The following is an 11,767-nucleotide window of genomic DNA, read 5'->3' as shown; positions in this document are numbered from 1 at the left end:
CCATCTCCGTCTAATGCTTGGTTAACCTCGTTTCCTGTGTCTTCCGTGACCCTTCCGTTCTTCGCACGCCTGATCAAGCTTCTATGTGTTATCTTTCCCATCTTCATACTTGGGATGACAACCGAAGCAGATGACCAAGTGCGTTCCGATTTTTGATAACGCCGAGCGAGTGGCAAGATTGAGCCGCGGTAAGCTAGACGGATGCAAGTATAGATAACCACTTCTCGCACTTAGCTCGACTTAAAATTCACGAAAAGAGAAATAAAAGGATAAGTTAGGATATCCGGCAACCGATTTGAGCGCGCATGTCCCTTGAACCGAAACTGGCATTCTCCTTCCGGGGGTTGGTAAAAGCAGCAGAAGAATTGTGCACTGACATGTGCAGCACTCAGAGCAGCCAGGCTACCTCTATTTGAAGTAGTGACGAACAGGATACAGAGTCTCCTTCTATAACAAGTGATGAAGTTAGAAGGGCCTTGCAAGACATGACCCGGGGAAAAGCGACAGGAGAAGGTGGAATAATAGTCGATTTAATGAAAGTCAGAGGAGCTACGCCTATCATGCATGAAAAGCTTGCGCCTCTTTATATGCAATGCCTCACGACTTCAACTGTACCAGAGAGCTGGAAGAATGCCAACATTATACTGATCCATAAAAAGGGAGACGTTAAACAATTGGAGAATTATAGGCCCATTAGGTTGCTTTCAGTATAGCATAAAATATTCACAAAGGTAATTTCCAATACAATCAGGGCAACACTTCACTTATTCAATCAAGCAAGAGAACGGGCTGACTTCAGGAAGGAATATTCTACAATGGATGCCATCCATGTCATCAATCAAGTAATTGAGAAATCTGCGGAGGACAATCAACCTCTCTATATGGCTTTCACATATTATGAAAATACATTTGATTCAGTAGAGATACCAGTAGTCATAAAGGCGTTGCGCAATTAAGGAGTACAGTAGGTATACGTAAATACCTTCTGAAATATCTACAAAGACCTTCGTTCTCCAGAACAAAAGTAGAAAGTTACCTATCAAGATAGGGGTCAGACAAGGAGACACAACTTCTGCAATACTGCATTCTTAGAAGTATTCAAGCTGTTAGAGTTTGAAGGCTTAGGAGTCATGATCAATGGCGAATATCTCAGCAGTCTTCGGTTTGCAGATGGCATTGTCCTGCTCAACATCACTGGCAACGAATTACAACAAATGATTGAGGACCTTAGCCGAGAAAGTGCAAGAGTTGGGTTGAAGGAGACAAAGACAACGTTGAATAGCCTGGCAAGGGAACAAGGATTCAGGATCGCCAGTCGGCCTCTAGAGTCTGCACAGGAATACGATCATCTAGATCAATTATTCACAAAGTACACTTATCATGACAAGGAAATTCACAGAAGAATAATAACGGGTTGCAGCGCATACGGCAGGCATTACCAAATCATGACTGGGAAGCTACCAATGTCGTTGAAAAGAGAATTGTACAATCATTGCAATATACCGGTGCTAACATATGGAGCAGAAACTTGGAGGTTAACAAAGAAGCTCGAGACTAAGTTTATGCAGATGCCTTCATCCGATAGTGGGCATTAAAAAATCTCAGTGCCCTTCCACTCTGTGAAGAAGGATGACCACCGAAGCTGTGTATCTGTACCCCTTAATGGCGAACTGCACCTCCGCCGCGGGTCTGCCCGGCATTGCACTATCTTCAGTATCAGCCCAGATATGGGGAGTTCTTAACGCCTGCTTCAACTCCGCCGGTATCGGGCCGGTATTGCACAATCTTCGGGATCGGCCCACGTATGGGTAGTTCTTAACGCCTGCTTCACCTCCACCGCGGGTTGGCCCGGCGTTGCACTATCTCCGGTATCGGCCCACGTATGGGGAGTTTTTTTGCTTACGACGACGTGAAAACTTCCTAGGATGGCAGAGGTATACAGCTTCGCTGTAAAACACGCGCTGACATTGCGGCGGGGCTTCGTCTCCCGGTCCCATCGTGGGCGGAGCCATCGACTTGATCTTGGGGAGCCTTCGGCTTTCCTAGATCTCAGTTTCTAAGGACTCGTATAAAGTTCTTGTCATGCCATGTCATGATGACGATGATCATTATGATGAAGAAGAAGAACCAGGTATGGGCTGCAGGGGACAAGCCGTAGGGGAAGCCAAGCTGGGCATGCCGATATGGCCGGTGTCAGGTTCTGACACCGTATACCATATATGGAAAGATAGCACTGATGTGGGCTTCAGACCCACTGTGCATGGCTACTTCGCCTACACCGCCACCTCTAGAGAATACGTACCGCGCGAGTCACGCGTTCGTGCTTCCTTTCTTAACAATGAGCGACGCAACCGGTGGAATTCAAAGCACCTAAAGAGCTGTGCTCGAATATCACCTTGGGGAGTTTGGTAATCGTCGGTGATATTTTCCTGTGCTTTCTTTATGCCCTCGTGTGATGTATCATGTATGATACTACCGTGGCCACCGCGAATTTAGCTATGTTTTTCTTTGTGTTAGGTTTGTTTACGTTTTGTGTTTTGGTTTAGTTTTAGTCATTTATGACTTTAGTGATATAAAGGTGGGCTTCGATGTACATTTGCACTAGAGATACCTCCTACCAGCGCACTTCAAAACTTTATATTTTAGGCTCACCACGCATACGATCTGAGTTATTTTTCTGTACTTCAATAATATGAATCACTTTTTCCTTCATTTACCCTCCCATCGTGGTCGCACCTTCTCTCACCTTCACCAATCTTCCCAAAGGTGATCCTCACTTCATCCTCACATAACCACGTGAGAGTGAGGGCTGATGAGGGTGAGCAAGGCCCTTGTGAGGATGCGCATGTCTGGTGACCACTAGTGCTCGTGGTCATTGGGATAACTCTGTTTATATATGTCTTTGGGTGCGTGAAACAACGCTTATTTAGTTGGTAAACGAGTGTTCCGCTTATAGTGCACGTAGTACTACAAGTCTCTATATGTGTATTAAACAATTTAGGTCTTTGCTATCACTGTCAATGCTTTTCCTTTTGCGTCGCACTGTTTTTTTACTGGATCTTCTGGTTATCAGGTGTTAGTTTGATGTGTACAATGGCACACGCACTGTCGCAAAGGTAGAAGAGGTACGAACACGAACGTGGTCTCTTCAGCTGCGCCATTCTATATCTGCCGACGCCTAGCGCCAGTATATCGGAGGCCGTCGCAGACGATTTCCAAGCGCCATCACTGCAGCCTGTCCGCTTGGTGAGCTGCTCTCATTTGGAAGAAAGGCAGTGGCCATCAGGTCGTTCCGAGACCTTATCGCGTCAGTTAAGGCACCCGCAAGAGGCCATCAGCCGCGGCCTCGTTGATGACACCGCGAAACTTCACCCCCTGGCGCACAAACCACCGTCGTATTCAACAACTATGCGCCCCCTTTTCACGGGCAAAGTGCTTTCTCCGCCAGAGGGAAACGATTTCGCGGTTCTCTGCAGGGGACACGCGTCGTATACCAAGGGCCCGGAAGGCCGGTGAACTCTTAAATGGACGGCGAATAAATGATAAGGGAATTGCAATATGAAGAAAAATGCAAGAGATCTCGAACCGTGGGATAGAAGGGGTGATGCTTCTTGACCAGCGAAATTGTAAATATGAAGAATAATAACAATAATAACAACAACAATAATAAAAAGATGGAGGACCCTCAAGCTTTGCTTTTAAGAGTGGAACGCTATAGCATTCAAATATCCCTGACTGCTCCTCCCGCTTCCCGGACTGGAGCCTATGTAACCGTAATGTTTACCGGGAAATGCTGGCCTCGATCGTTCTGCCCAAAGGCGGGCTTTCTGGTGGAAAGGTGGCCTCTTGCGTGGGCCGTGATGCGGCGGAGCCAGACGCCATCTGGAGGCATTGCAAGGAACCGGGCGCGCCGCTGCGTGGCTCCCGAGATACTCACGTGCCGACGGGCGCAAATGGCGGACGCCGTGGCAGGTCTATGCATGATAGAAATACTGGAAAGGGGTTTCTTTGAGTTCTTGCGGAACAGAATCATGTTTTCTCCTATATTCAAATTACCATCCGACGCTATCATGTCTGTAGGTTGTGTGTAAGTCGTACTTTACGATTTTTCTACGTATTTTAGCTTGAGAAATTAAATTAGTTCACTAGCTTCCTTGCGCCCCATGGAGGGTCTGGTATGGCTGGTTCGGAAATCCTTTTGCCGAAATAATGTCCTACACCAGATTTTCGGCGACACGGAGCCCCTAACGCGATCGCGTTAGAAGAAGAATAATAATATTAATAAAAATAGTAATTCGGCAACACCCATCTCACGATGACTGTTGACGGTGATGCGTTTGTACTGAATCAGCACAGCGAAAAACGTATTACCACCATCAAAGCCCCTTGATAATTTGAAAGTAGCGACACCGTCCTCCTCACGGCGCTTTCCTCATCGATTCTCCTCGCCCACCGGTTGCGCACGGCGTGCTTTTCCTCCTGGGCTCCCGCGGACGGGCCACAGGATTTTATGGAGGCGTGTTATTTTGGGCCATTTGCGCGCCCCAGTGGGGCTTAAAATTTTGAGAAATGCTAATAACAGCATCGATAATGCTGGAGGCAACGCTTATGAGGAGGTTGTTTTTTTCTTAAAGCCGTCGGGGTATACCGATGTAAAGGGAGCTTTGAGGCGAGTTCTATACTCCAGACAATTTTTCTGCCACATGATCAGATGCTTTACTTCGTGCGTCTGATCTAGTATTGCTTGTGACACATCCCTTTGTGTGTGGCTTATTAAGCGAAGCCTTAGACCTCTGTTTCAAGGTCCCGTTGTGAGCTACAGAAAATATCACGAGACCGAAGGAAGGCGGGAAGCGAACCAAAGCATGTGCAGCCGTGTATAAGAGATGATTGACGATTAGCAAAGCAATGATTGATTAGTGATTGGATTAAGATGAATTCGGGTGTATTAAGGTGGATCAAAGTCGATGAAGGTGCATTAGGGTGAATGAAGGTGGATTAAGGTGCATAAAGGATGACTAGGTTGGATTAAGGTCGATGAAGGTGGATTATGGTGGATGAAGGTGCGTTGGGGGGTATTAAGGACGATTACAGTGGATCAGGGTGGATTAAAGTTCATGAAGAAGAGTAAGGGTGGATTAAGAAGGATTAAGGGGCATTAAGAAGGATTATGGTGGGCTACTGTGAATTAAAGTGAATAAAAGAGGATTAGGGTGGATTAAGGAGGATTAGGGTGGACTAAGATAGATGAATGTGCATTCGGGTGGATTAAGGTGAATTAGGGACGATTATAGTGGATTAAGGTAAATTAAAGTGAATGAGGAAGCATTAGGGTTGATTAAGGAGGATTCATCATCATCATCATCATCATCATCATCATCATCAGCCTGGTTACGCCCACTGCAGGGCAAAGTTCTCTCCCATACTTCTCCAACTACCCCGGTCATGTACTAATTGTGGCCATGTTGTCCCTGCAAACTTCTTAATCTCATCCGCTCCCCTAACTTTCTGCCGCCCTCTGCTACGCTTCCCTTCCCTTGGAATCCATTCCGTAACTCTTAATGAACATCGGTTATCTTACCTCCTCATTACGTGTCCTGCCCATGCCCATTTCTTTTTCTTGATTTCAACTAAGATATCATTAACTCACCCACCCAATCCAATCCAAGGAGGATTAAACTGCATTAAGTAGGGTTACAGTAGATTAAGGTCGATGAAGGTGGATTAGGGTGCATTAAGGAGGACTTTCGTGGATTATGGTGGAATAAAGTGAATGAAGGAGGATTAAGGTCGATGAATGTGGATTCGGTGGATTAATGTGCATTAGGAGGATTATGGTAGACTAATCGGTCCTAATACTCAGTGAACCCTAATTCCCCTTAGTCCACCCTAATCCACCTTATAGCTCCTTCATCTACCTCAATCCAGCTTAATACTCCCAATCCACCTTAATACAACCTGATCAATCTACATCGCCCCTAATGCACCTTAGCCTATCCTATATGGTCATAATCCTCCTTTATGAACCCTAATCCATCGTAATCCGCCTTAATCCTCCTCTATCCACCTTAATCCTTATTCATGCAGCTTAATTCAACTTAATCCTGAATAATAGTCCCAATCTAGCTTAATACACCCTAATCCTTGTTCATGCACCCTAATCCACCCTAATCGGTCTTAATACCCTTTCATCAACCCTTCACCTTAATCCACCATAATCCGCCTTAATCCTCCTCCACCCACCTTAATCTTTATGTATGCATCTTAATCCTTCTTAATGCACTCTAATCCACCTTAATCTTCTTTAATACACCATAATCAATCTTAATCCTCCCTAATCAACCTTATGTCAATCACTAATGATTCATTAATAAACTTGGGTAATCCTTCTCTTATACAGGGGTGGACATGCTTTGGGTCACTTCTGGCCTTCCTTGGGTCACGTGATACTCCCATTCCACAACGCGACCTTGAAACATAGATATCTAAAGACTTTCGCCTTAAAACTTAAAAAAGAACTGAATGTTGACTAGCTAACGCTCATCACCTGCAATACCACGGGTATACTTGCCAAAAATTTTTTCAGGGCGCAAAGCAGAATCTATAATGCTGCACTTCGGGCTGAATAACAACAGTTAGCGACGTGCGAGGTGATGGAGCCGCCCCAGAGTATTAAGCATACAGAGGACAACCGCAACAAAAACGCTGGTGAGCAGGCCGGAAGAATGAAAAAAAAAATGCAGCATTACGGGATGCTTTGCTACGAGCTATAAGAAAGACGCCTCAGCTCACAAACAACGCTGTTCTTTGCCGGAACAAAGTTCTTTCGGCCAATGTCATGCAGCCACTGCTTCCTGCGCAAGCCGCAACGCTTTCTTTGTGGTATCATAAAAACGGCATAACCATCTTCAGGCTTCTTCTTGCTGTTATATGCGCAACAGCCCGGCATAGTGCTTGCGCATAGAGCATGAAACACAGCGTACAAAGCTCGCTACGCTGAGCTAAAGCGCCGAGGCAGCCGTGCTCAGGAGGGAAATGGCGCGAACGAAAAAGAAAAACAGAAGCAAAACTCAAGATCCGCGCGTTTCCAAGGGCGATGGCAGGGAGACCAATCGTCGTGCAGAAAAACGGGGGCAAAACTGGTTGCCGCGGGGGAACACGCAAAGGGCGAGGAGGAGGCGAGGAGGTCACGCGGCGGTGGCAGAGTTGAAAGAGTGTCGCTACTTTCAAATTATCAAGGGACTTTACCACCATTGAAACGAGTTATGACGTGTGTACTGCAGCGGGACTTCTCTTTGGCGTTTCCTTAAGAACACTCAGCGTCATCTACCGCCGCCGTCACGAAGCCTGCGCATGACCTACGAAAAGCTTGGGGCGCCGGTGCATGCGAACGCTGAGAAACACGTCATGCGGGAGCCGAGCTCCTCTGTCGCGCTTCTTTCTGGAAGCGCTGCGCCATCTAGTGGCAGTGCCGAGAGATCGGCGCGTGGCCTCCGATACGAGAAGCGCGGTGCGCCGGTGCCTGCGAACGTTGAGGATTGTTCGCTCTCTTGACAAACACTCAGTGGCCCATAATCAGTGACGAAGGTTGGCGAGAGGTTCATTGAAGAGCGGCACATAGCCTGCGCGTTCACGGCGCATCTCGCTAAAACGTTGGCGTGAAGGGCGTTGGTTGAAAAGCGGAACATACCCAGTGCATTTGTGGCGGAGCCTGCTAATGCGTCGGGTTGCTGTCCTTGAGGAACCCTCGTGACGTGGGCTCGATGTGGCTCAGCATCGAAGAAATTTGAGAAATCTTTTTCTTAATTCTAGAGCAACACATACCTACTTACCGAAATTGCCGCCAAAGACGTTCGTTGAAGAGTGGCACACACGCCAACTGGCACATACCCAGCGACCCATGTCGGCATCATGGGATGAAAGAGGTCGACTGAAGACCAGCACAGACCGAGTGGAACATACCCATTGCTCTCAGTTGGCGTCGATGAGCTTCTTCGAACAGTGGTGCATACCCACTGTCGCATCTACAGTGGTGAAAAGAGTTCGTTGAAGAGCAGCACGTATGCACACATTGCCACATGCGACTCAGTGATACAAGTTGGTCCAATGGTTCGTTTAAAACCCTGTTCGTCAGCACAATTGCTAGATGCGCTACCCATTTGTCCATGGACTGCCCAGTCATCTAGGTAGACGGGAAAACGATTAGATACAAACCTACATAGATGATACATACATAGATATAAAGATAGATAGACAGCCCTCGGGAAGTGCGGGAAATACCACAAGAATGCTCATCGCATCAAAAGATGAAGCCGACGATACATGACAGAGTTACAGTACGCTGGAGGTGCCGATGAGCTGCGGCGTTTATCATAGTCTCTCAGACGGTCATAGAATCCGATTGATTTCATAAACCGGCAGCATACTGTCACGTATGTTTGCACTGTGCTTACTGAAGTAAACACAGTGCAAAGCACTGAAGTGGGAAACGAAATATCGGTGTGTGGTTGCTAGAAAGAGAAAGGTTTATGATACGAAATGCGGAGAGGTAGGCCTGAGGTACAGTCACAATCAATGCAATCAAGAATACGCGGCCCACGGCTCCGGGCACAGGAGGGGCTGCGGGGCCACACCGCGGCGCTGCTATCTCCATCGGGCGCCTACTTTGAGGGTGCACCGAGTGACGCCAATCTTCGCCCTCATTCTCGTGCGGTCAAGTCGTGCGCTTGATAAATTTCAAGCGCGGCGTTTGGCTGTTTCGCAGCTGATGGTCAGTGCACATGAGGGTGCTTTCATTTTGGTTCGTTTGCCGTGCTGCCGTAGTTCTAGGCACGGCGGCGGACGGCTTCCGGGCACGGCTGGCAGGTTCGGACGGTTTCTGCAATGTGAGCCTAGTAACGCTTTCGCCTTGAACGAGGGTGGAACATTAGTCAGGACGGGCATTGACACCAAAAAGGTGTGGCTCCTTGCTTGCTACTCCTATACACCAACGCCTTGCCATGGCATCTTTCGTTGAGAGCCTGCATGCACGTGAATCGTCCGTTCAAACGCCAAGCACGGAAGCGCGGCACACACGGGTGCGAGGCGCACGTAAACATGAAGCGTGAAACCAAATCGGACACTGCGAGGCATACGTTCTGTGCGCTTAGCCGGACGGCCGAACGCGAGCAGGCGCGGAGAGGAAGGCAAGCGCACACTGAACAATCCTCTTTCCGACTCACCGGCAGCTGCGAAACAGCCGAACGCAGCGCTTGAAATTTATCAAGTGCGTGACTTGGCTGCACGAGAGTGATGCGAAGACTGGCATCACTTGGTGCCATAGAGTTTCATACAATAATTGTTGTAAGAGAGAGAGAGAAAATGATAAAAGAAAGGTAGGGAGGTTAACCAGGACTGAGTCCGATTGGCTACCCTACACTGGGGAAAGGGAAAGGGGGACGGAAAGATTAAAAGAAGAGAAAGTCCACTGGAGATATCAGTCGGTCACTCAGTCCGGATCACAGACGCTGACTCAATCCGGTCGCTTTCAAATATCGCAGCTGCGCTTTTGTGGCCTTTTGTAGCTGCGATATGCGAGGCCATGGTCCCAAGATCTTGTTCAAGGTGAACGGCCTTCCATCTAGTTGATTGAGAGCTGTGCAGAGGTCTTGCCTTTCATTTTCAAAAGATGGGCAGTAGCACAGTATGTGTTCTATGGTTTCCTCGACACCGCAGGCATTGCACTCGGCGCTATCAGCCATTCCAATCAGAAATGCATAAGCATTGGTGAATGCGACGCCCAAACGTAAGCGGCACAGCACTGTTTCTTCATTTCGCGGAAGACCTGGTAACAGCCGCAGTTGCATAGAGGGATCGAGGGAATGCAAGCGATGCTGAGTGAATTCAGGTGTGTGCCACTTCTCCAATGTCAAAGAGTGCGCTAGCTTGGCTAAGTGTTGGGCTGCATCGGTCCGCGATAAAGGTATTGAAACAAGGGTTGCTCCTTCGTGTGCTTTTCTAGCAGCTTCGTCAGCGAGGTCGTTGCCGGAGATACCGCAATGACCAGGCAGCCACTGAAACACGACGTCGTGTCCTTTCGCTATCATACGATGGTGCATTTCTCGTATCTCCGACACTAGTTGCTCACAAGACCCGCGACGAAGAGATGATAGAAGACATTGTAAGGCCGCCTTCGAATCGCAGAATATTGCCCACCGATTAGCGGGTTGGTTGTTAATGTAATCAACGGCACCTCGAAGGGCAATTGTTGTAAGAAAGTCTATGCTCGGTGCACCCTCAAAGCAGGCGCCCGATGGAGATAGCAGCGCCGCGGTGTGGCTCCGCAGCCGCTCCTGCGCGGGAGCCGTGGGTCACGTATTTTTGATTGCGACTGTACATTCCCCTAGTCAGCCACTCTGCGCTGGGAGAAGGGGAAGAGGGAAAGAAAGAGTGAAAAAAGAAGCGCGTGATGGGTGACGATGACGAGAGAAGGAGGATGTAAAACATACAGCAAGCAATGTGGACTACTGAAAGCCTATAGTCCAGGCCTGTACGTTTTAAAAAGTCAAGTAAGGCCTGAATTTCTCGATTTAACGTCTGGCCAAGGGCCTAAGATAACGTCATCCGACTGCGGCAGTCTGTCGACACACTTAAGGCCATTGCTCAACTTTTGACCCTCTTCCAGGTACTGAGAGCAGTCACACAGAAGATTACCTATAGTCTAGTTCGCATGGCACAGCTCACAGTCTGGAGACTGGTAGCTCTAAGTAGCTCTAAGACTCTAAGTAGCTGCAGAGCCGACTTCGCGTCCCTGAAGACTGCACATACTTGAGGAGGCTGGTCGCGAAATATAGTGAACTGTCTCTCTGTCACTACTTCCGCGGATGTTGGTGTAGTCTTGTTACGCAGACGAAACTTTCGAATGATTTGGTGCGCAGGCACGACGAAAGCCGCATCTGCCACATACGACGAGGCCAATCTGTCTGTATATACATTCACCAATGAGTCATATTATTTTGAAATATAGTCAGGTGTTTGATGTCTGAGGCCCACGGTTGGTAGTCATGATTTTTTTAGAAAATCCGAGAATTGAGAGACGTACCCGTATTTTCGACATTACCCATGGGGGCATACGTGGAAGCTCAGCAGGGACAAAGTATGATGGTATGACGGATTCTTAACATTTAATGGCTCTGGAAAAAGTGGAGCCCGGCCATGTGTCGGGAAGTGTCAATGAGGGGTGACGTCGGTGATAGCACAGCAACCACAGGAATACTCGAAGAGGTTGGCATCGTAGAAAGAGAGGTATAGGGATCACGTGAGCTTCCTCAATTGTAGCATAAGTTGAGGTGCAACGTGGAACCCCTAGACATGTTTTCAGCATCTGTGCCTGGGCACTTTCCAGCGTACGCATAGTTGATAGATCACTTGATAAAACTGGCAGGCTATACCGAATGTAGCCGACGTAGAGAGCCTGGTGCAGCCGGAGTAGCGAATGCTCAGAGGGGCATTCGCTTCACACCAAAAACTTGAGCGATACTTGAGCAAGTCCAGTTAATTTCTCCTGTAACATTACCACATGCTTCGACCATGAAGCACCGTGGTCCATGACAATGCCCAGGTATCTGTGGTGGGTCAGATATGGAATGACACTGCCTTTGATATTAATCGGATACCGACACATAAGCTTCCGTGTGAACGCTATCGCAGCGCACTCATCTGTGGCTAGTTGCAGCCCTTGGCACTGCAGGTACTGCGACGCTAAGGAAATAGCTCGCTGCAATATTCC

Source organism: Dermacentor variabilis, chromosome 2 (assembly GCF_050947875.1).
Source record: "Dermacentor variabilis isolate Ectoservices chromosome 2, ASM5094787v1, whole genome shotgun sequence".
In the NCBI taxonomy this organism is placed as follows: domain Eukaryota; kingdom Metazoa; phylum Arthropoda; class Arachnida; order Ixodida; family Ixodidae; genus Dermacentor; species Dermacentor variabilis.
This window is presented reverse-complemented; position numbering follows the sequence as displayed.